Raw genomic sequence first — 8,975 nt, forward strand, 5'->3', positions numbered from 1 at the left:
AGTTCCCTTTAGGATGTATGTTAATGATGAGGATCAGGGTTCTTAAGAAAATCGAATATATGGAGAGAGAGAGAGAGAGGCACACGATTTTTCTTATGTGTGTGTTTAGTTTTATGTTATGATGTTAGTTAATTTCTCCATATATTTATATGGGGAAACCTTTGATTAGCAAGAAAATATAATATAGTCCACCAATAATTACCTAGCTAATGTAATAATAAGGAATAATTTAATTATTTTGATCTATTATTATAATAAATGATAATGATGGTCATATATAAATATATATATATATATATATATATATTATATATATATCCATATATTAGTTTTGTTCTTACACTCTCCCACTTAGCCGAATAATCATTTATTATGAGCATTAGATTAGTCTGGAGATTTTAACATTCATTTTAGCTTTAAACTCAAACTGGAGCAGAGAAATACAGTCATTGAATTGAACATCAACTCAGACCCCCATTAATCATACTGCAGTCCTTGTTTAAAACTTAAGTTGTTATTATCAAAATTTATATGTAAGCCCTTCAAATTCAAGTACTTGATTTGTATACTAATTTGTCTATATGTTATTACGCATGCAGAACATATTAAGAGACATACAAAATCAAAACTGATGAGAAAAATTAATAATTAGTCATTCATATAATGATATACAATTATACATGGTCATTAATAATCCCATCTTTATTATAAGTGCTTTCAAAAGACTTATGGGTGACAGGCCATTGGTTATAGGATCCTTAAGTATATAAAGAATGTATTCGATATGAGAATTTAGTTTCCTCAATTCGTTCATAAACAAATAATTTTTTCATATCGAAATTTAATGCAGCACCTCTTGAACTGTTATTGTTTGAGAAAGCGTGGTAGCTGACTTTATCACAATAAGTCTTTAATATATAATTTATATGAAGTTAATAAACTTGTGAGTTCAATGATAAATTTTTAACATTTGTTGACAATTGCGTTGTAATTTAATCATCATATTATGTCATTAAAATTTAGATTGTTGTTATCAGTTCATTATGACTCCTCCATGAAATAGATTTATCTACTTACATAAGAATATATCCTGAAAATTACATTATGTTATCTTTGATCAATATAACAAAATTTAGAGTAATCAATTGGTTTGAGTTCTCACTTCTTCATTTTAAATTATAGTCTCTCGTTTCCTATTAAAGATATTTAATACTCATTTAGATGCTTCACATTAATCTAGACATATCTAGTAAATTGCAATTTTGAGTAATATTTGAACGAGTATAGACTTTAACCTATATAAGGCTTCTACTTAATGAAGCACGAGGAAATAATCTCAGTGTTACTATTATCCTCTAAAGGAGAGCAATATTGATTGTTACATGTGTAATGACCCATTTAAAGTAAAACTTATGGAACAAGACTAACGTCCCTTTGGGTCTATCTCAAAATGTTATGATATCTATTACGTAAGAGATATCTCTGAGATATATCATATCAAAGTATGTATGAACAATGCTTTGACTTATGTAACATATACTTGTCAAAAGAATGTCATCTATATAAGGAAAAGTTTGTTTTTAGTTGCTCCCACTCATCTTGAGGTAGGTACATTGATCCATTTAGTTCTTGATGAAAATTAATGCATAAAGATTTCATCACATTTTGATGTTTACATTAACCCATATATGGATTATATTGACTTACAGACTAAATGTTCTTTGACCTTCAGTTTATAACTTTTAGATTGTTTTATGAACATATAAATATGTAAGTCAGTTGTTAGGAAAAGTTGTTTAAGAGAATTCTTAATTGGATAGTTGTAAATAGCCCTGTGGTTATGGAACAAAGGAGTATTCTGGACCTACACCGGGGTGTTGACGGCGATTTTCAAATCTCCTCAAGTAGGATTCGAACCTACGACCAATCGGTTAACAGCCTACCGCTCTACCACTGAGCTACTGAGGAACAACGGGAGAATCAATCTCATAGAGTTTCATTCTCGTTCTCAACCCATGACCAATATGAGCTCGAAGCTTCATTCGTAACTCTCGGAACTTCTTCGTAGTGGCTCCCCTCCATGCCACGTTTCATAGGGAACTTAAAAGTGGCTCTATTTCATTAAATTTCATCCATATCCTAATTCCATTCATTTAATATACTTTTGATGTCATTCACATAACAGATGCCATTTCTAGTCTATCTCTTTATATTTCTTTTCTATATGTGGAAAGTTTCAAAATATCATATAATAATCCAGAAATTGCAAAAAAAAAAAGAAAAAGGGAGGTTTGTGATGATTTTGAAACTTTTCTACTAGGTAATCTAGTATCCTTATGCATGAAATAATAAATTCGGTCGTTGTGGTCGGACTCTTTTATAGATTTCTGACTATAAAGCATTCGATAATATTTTGTTCATTAATTACTCCAGATTCTTTAATTTCCATGTAAAGATTGTTTCCTCATAATTCCGTTCACCGACTCTGTTAAATACATATACGCCTCAGTAAGCTTTGGCAATTGATGTGCTAAAAGTATTTATAAATTTATTAACTAAATTACGCTAATCTAGACAGTAAATAATAATTCTAGACTTTTAACTTAACTAAAACTACTAACCGGCTAGTGATCCGATCGACTCTAGTACAGCTAAGTAAGTCCGGATATCGAACCCACGAGACCCTTTAAATTACGTAGACTAGCTAGTTAGACTTAAGTACAGACACGACTATGTATTTATTATTAAAAGGGGTTTTACTAAAAACTACGATTAAACTAATATTAAAACTAATAAATAAAACTAAAGATGACTCAACTTAGGACCTGGACTTATGATATAATGTTATATATATATATAATTCTCTTGTATATTTTATAATATTTTATTAGTTTTTGTTTGGTTTTTATTAGAATTTGTATATTACTAACATATTTGAATAATGTAGGTTCCGGAGGTTTATCGTGGTTAAAAAGAGCGAAAAAAGAGCTAAACAGGCCAAACCGGTGAACCGGAGCATCAGAATTGAACCGGACCGGTCAGCCCCCTCATTCGGAGCGCCACGCGACCGGGAGGCCAAATCCCGTCGTGTGGTGCTCTGGGCAACCAGTTTCTCGAATTTTCTTTGTTCTTTTTATCAGTTTTGTACCCCTAAACTTAATCCTGAGCATACCCTGCGAACCAGAGCCGAATTTGGAGTTTCCTGGAGCTTAGGATTGCAATATTTGGTGGGTTTGAAGGCTAAGAATCAGCCGGCGAAGTGCTTATCATCCAAGAACGAAGACCTCGGGTTTTATCGTCTTTAATCTTTTGTTCTTATTTATTTTCGCCATGATTTCCTTTATCATCGTTCTGTTTAATTTTATGATGTTAGGCTAAACATTATAGACTGCCTAGGCTTATGGTGAACCTATTTTGACGCTGTGTTTTGATTTGGGTTTTATTTATCGTTATGGTTTTATGAACTAGTAAAAGGTTTAATTATATTAAATTGATGCATATATGTGCTTAGGGTTGTTTGTTGAGTTTTATTATTCCATAGTTGCCTAGATTATTGTTTGTCATTATGATAGGTTGCTATTAGGTCATCTACTTTGTGTTTTTGACTATTTTATGATTGATATTGAATAAGATCATAGGAATAATATTATTTAATTAAATAAACCTAAGTGTGCTGCTAACCTAAATAGCTGTAAGATGCTAGGTTATTGATAGGTTTTTGTTGATCAGGATTGCTAGATTTAGTTATTCGTAAGGAGTCCGTCTATGTTTGACTGATTAACTTTGTCTATCAAGTTAATTGAATATATTAGACTGCCTTTGATTTCCGTGCTGTAAGGTAGGATTTCGTACAAGGAACTAGTTTGTAATTAATTAGGTGACCGTAAGGAAACTTGATTTTTAATACTGGTGTACGTTAAAACTTATTAGAAACGCATAGGTGTCTCTTGAGAAGGGTCAGGGGTCCTGTTCGGGTTTTCTCTTAAGCGTCTATTTTGCGATCCCAGTTCCATAACTAAGTATTCTCCCGGTTAATTGATAACTGAAACTTAGGGGATTCTAGCCTAGGTGGTTGTTCATCATCGTCTGAATTAAGTCCAAGTTCTAAGTTTAATTGTATTTAGTTTCCTTAATTAGTTAAAATTAGTTTATTAGTAAAACCCCCCTTAAACAAATAATAAATAAATAGTCGTGTCTATAGTTGAGTCTAATTAGCTAGTAAACGTAATTTAAAGAGTCTCGTGGGTTAGATATCCGGACTTACTTAGTTGTACTAGAGTTGACCGGTTCATTTGCCGGTTAGTAGTTTAGTCGAGTTTTAGAGAGTCTGGAGTATTACTTAGTGTCTAGATTAGCGTAATTTAGTTAATAATTATTAGATTACTTTTAGCACATAAAGTTTTTGGCGCCGTTGCCGGGGATTCTTGGTGATTGAGTTATTAGCTTTGATTAGAATTACTTGCTACATACGTGCTACTTGTTTTGTTTTGTTTTGTTTTTGTCTTTGAGTCGTAGGAAAAATGTTAAGTCTGTATAAAATACAAGATGAAAGGTCTGTCATACTCAAGCCTCATTTTTAGTTAGATTGTAGAAAATTATGAATTTTACAGAAATTTGAATACACTATCATACGATGCTTGGGTAGGTTTAACGTTAGAGTATACCGTGTAGCCGGTGATATAAACTTAAAACTTACACTTCTAGTTTTAGTGGTTAACACTTCATAGGCGTATGGTTTTATAGCCTTAAATCCTGTATAGATGGAATGCCTCAGGTTCGGAGACCACGGGTCATTTTACGGCTGTTAATCTGGGTATCTTCGGATATTTAAATAAATAAAAGCTTTTAAGCATAAACCCGCAGTTTACTGCAATCATTAGACTCACTTACATCAATTACAGTGAAGTAAAATCTTGATGATCCAGTGATCATCCCGCTGTTAGTCATACGTGGTCCTCCTAGTTGCGTCCCATACCATTGAGAACAGGATCAACTAGAGACACGACGTATGTAAACCGACAAATGGAAACTTGTAAAATCACGTGTGGTAATGGGTCCGAGGTATTGCTTGATAATGGACCATTCAGTGAAGTACCCTAGGGGAATCATAGAAAACTTACTCGTAAAAGTTGATAATTTAGTTTTCCCCATAGATTTTGTGGTTTTAGATATGGAGGCCGATGAGAGAGTTTCTATTATTTTAGGTCGTCCATTCTTGCGTACTGCTAGGGCATTTGTTGATGTATTTGAAGGTAAGATCACTCTTAGAGCCGGCGACGATAGTGTCACTTATGTTGCTAAATCCATGAGACACCCGAGTGTTCAAGACGGTCTCATTGATCCATGTCATCCCGTTGATGTGTGGATGAAATAATGTGTGTTAAGTAAGTTATATCGTGTGTTTTATGTGTTTATATGCCTTGGACACGATTACTTTGAGTGGTTTTACGTTTACAGGTGAGTGGAGCTTAAGGAGCATAAAGGAGCTAAATTGGAGCATATGAGATGAGTGTAAGTGAAGATTTTATTGCATGGAATGATAGAGAATTTGAAGACGAAGACGTGGCCGAAAACGGTGCATAAAACGGAGCTATAATGAAGAGGTTATGGCAAAACAGTGCAGAGGGGCTGTTACCATAAAGCAGTGACTGATGACCGTAGGCTACGGTCCCACCGTAGCATATGGTGGGGAGACCGTAGGCTACGGTGACCTGGGCGGAAAAACGCGATTTTTAGGTTTTTGTTGACTATTTTAAGCCCGGTCTAGGACGGCTATGCTTCATACCTTAACATACTTGGACGATTTTAGGGTCTTTTTCCACCATTCTAACACATCTCAATCATCATAATCATCCATGCCATCATCCATTCAAGAATCAAAGAGGCCATTCAAGATGCATATGCTAGGCTAATCCGCTCGTGACCATCTCCGGGTGTAGGGTTAAGTTGTTCATTGAATTTGTGGTACTTTAAACCTTAACTTTTGGATTTTGTTTGTGTGCTTGAACATACTTTTGGGTAATCAATGATATTTGAAGTTTATCAGTTAATGATTTTGGTCATCAACAATTAGGATTGAGTTCTTAGTGTCATTGGCCTAGTTATCTTTAACCATAGAACTAATGTTTCATCATTACCTAAGATTTACAATCAATTATATTATTGTTTAGCCGTGTCAATCAATTGGATTAAGTTCTAACGATCAACATAGTCAAACATCTAGTCTCTTGGTTTATTGATTCAAATAAAGGTTATAATTCAATATGTTTAATCGTTTATCCAATTTACTTCAAAACCTGAAACCTGAAGATTGGTTACCCTTTTTATAATTGTTTACAAATTAATTCATTAGTATTTTGTTTAACAAATCTTTGAAACTGCTTGACATCGTCTGTCCGTTTAGTATAATTAGTTGTTAAGAATTAAACTTGATACTTTCCACTGATTCCCTGTGGATTCGACACCTTACTTGCCCTTGCTAGTGAAAGTATTTTACAAATGTATTTGATTGACCTTTTGACATCGATCGAAATGGTGCCGTTGCCGGGGAATCAACGCGCAAAGTGCTAGTTTAGTTAGTTAGTCTAGTTAAGTTTAATTTTAATTTCAGTTTTTATTTCTTTTTCTTCGTTGATTTTACGCGGGGTTTTGTGTTGTCGTGTGCGCAGTAATCTTTCAGGTTGATGCATACAAGGTACTCTCGAGATAAAGGGCCGTTACCGTTCGATCCAGAAATAGAAAAGAAATCGAGCGGTCAAAAGAAACGGTGAATCCTCAAGGCCGAAAGAAGAAGATATGAACCATCAGGAGCCTTACCCAATCCCACCTGTGTTTCAACCCGGAAACCAAGATCCACCTCCTAATCAAGAACAACCAGGCCCACAACACATCCCACAAAATCCTCCACTCAATGACTTGTCGCCACTAAACCAACACCTTAATAGAAACCGTAGAGCCCAAAGACAGTATCACATGAAGGATGATCGGTCAATCAGATCTGAACCACCATATTTCCAGGGTGCGGTTGATTTTGAGAGTGAGAACAATAGAATAAGGGGGTTTGATGATTTCGAGGAATTTGAAGATGAGGAAGAATGGGAAGACATACTTAGGGGTCGGTATTATCAGAGAGACCAACAACAACCACCACGTAACCGCAGGCCACGAAGAAGACCAATTGTGCAGGAACCACAGGTTCCTGAGTATGAGTTTGATGATGGGGTTCCGAGAGCATTTGCTCCACCACCAGTTCAGGGGGTTCAAAGCCATTTTATTCCACAGGTGGCTACAAATCCCTTGCCAATCATTATTCCGGTGAGAAATGGAAGAACTTTTTTAATCAGATAGAGTAGCTTAACCAGATTACCCATGTTTCATGGAAAATCCACAGAGGAGCCATATTTACATTTGAGTGATTTTAACTCGATCTGTGCGACAATCTCCAGTCAAGGGTTTATTGCAGATGAGGTGAAGATGGTAGTCTTCCAATTTAGTTTGAAAGATGCGGCAAAGCAATGGTTCCTCTCATTGCCGTCATCCAGTATTTATACGTGGCAAAATTTGGCACAACAGTTCTTAGATGAGTATTATACGCCACAGCGAACCTCAGAAGCTAGAACATCTATCAGAAATTATCAGTAGCGTACAGGAGAGACTTTTTATGAAGCTTTTCAGCAGTTCAAGTTGTTGTTGAGGACTTGCCCTCACCATGGTATAGCTTTATGGGAATTGATAAAGGCATTCCATGATGGTTTATCGACTGACGATTTGCGAGACCTACAATCTAACACTAATGGATCTTTTCTAACTAATGATGAACATGTGGATTGGGGTCATCTTGAGAGACATGCTTTGAACTCTAAGAGAAAAGCCCAATTGAATAGAATGATAAAGAGGTCAGTGGTGAAAGCACTAGATAGTGGAAGTTCAGATGATCTGATGGCAAGGTTGGAAAAGAAGTTAGGTCAATTAATGGTTGTTGGTACGAAAGAAAAAGGGAAGTCGGGAAAAGCATATTCGGTTTGTGAACTATGTGGTGAACTAGGGCATGATTTGGCAAGTTGTGGGGTTGCGGAAGATGATGAAGATGACGAGGAAGAAGCGGTTAATTATGTTCAGGGTGAGAAAAGGTACAACAACAACAATATGAACTCGAACACCTATCACCCGGGACTCAGAAACCACCGAAACTTCAGCTATGGAAACTCGAACAATCAGCAGTACCCGAACTTTCGGGGCAGCTCTCAGAAAATAGGATATCAGTCGAATCAGAGATGGTACGGGAACAGTGCAGGTAATGGTCAGAGCGGGTATAGTCAGAGAGACTTTGGGGGGGGGTACAATAAAGGCTATCAAGGGAGTTATCAACAAGGACAAGGAAATTCTGGGGTTAATAAAGAAGAGTCAATCAAGGATGTCATGGATTTTCTGAAGCAAATGAAGGCAGATCAGGTAGCTCAGAATAAAAGTGTTAATCAAAGGTTAGAGCTCCAGGAAAAAGGTAATGCATCAAGGGATAAACAAGTGAGTCAGCTAACTGAAGAAGTGGAGAGTTTGAAAAGAAATCCATCTAAGCTACCGAGTGATACTTTGAAGAACCCCAGCCATTAGGGTAGTAGTTCATCAAATGGTAAAAACGTACAAGTTAGTGCCATCATAATTGAAGATAATGGGGTGAACAATGCGGTTGAAGAATTTGAAACAGGGGCACCACTCATCCCCATTCAGATTGGCGAGTTCAAGACCACCAAGGCACTTGTTGATTATGGTGCGAGTGTAAGTGTTCTACCGGGGAGTGTGTATGACCGGTTTGAGTTTGAACCGTTACAAGAAGTTGGCACCACTTTGGTGTTAGCTGATTTTACTCAAAGATGGCCCCGGGGGAAGTTGGTTGGTGTCGCGGTAAAAGTTGGTGATTTTTACTATCCTGAAAACTTTCTTGTTCTTGATTATGAACCAACAAAGAATGATGAAGA

At 35.9% G+C, this 8,975-nt stretch overlaps 1 non-coding gene across 1 annotated transcript; it reads right to left on the minus strand.

Annotated features, from left to right (window-relative positions):
- Positions 1 to 1,896: 1,896 nt before the first annotated feature.
- Positions 1,897 to 1,968, minus strand: TRNAN-GUU (transfer RNA asparagine (anticodon GUU)). Its single transcript has one exon. It is a non-coding gene; the product is annotated as a tRNA-Asn (tRNA).
- Positions 1,969 to 8,975: the final 7,007 nt, after the last annotated feature.

This window comes from Bidens hawaiensis, unplaced genomic scaffold (genome assembly GCF_021521415.1).
Source record: "Bidens hawaiensis isolate Kalapana, Puna unplaced genomic scaffold, B.hawaiensis_p1.1 tig00060457_1, whole genome shotgun sequence".
In the NCBI taxonomy this organism is placed as follows: domain Eukaryota; kingdom Viridiplantae; phylum Streptophyta; class Magnoliopsida; order Asterales; family Asteraceae; genus Bidens; species Bidens hawaiensis.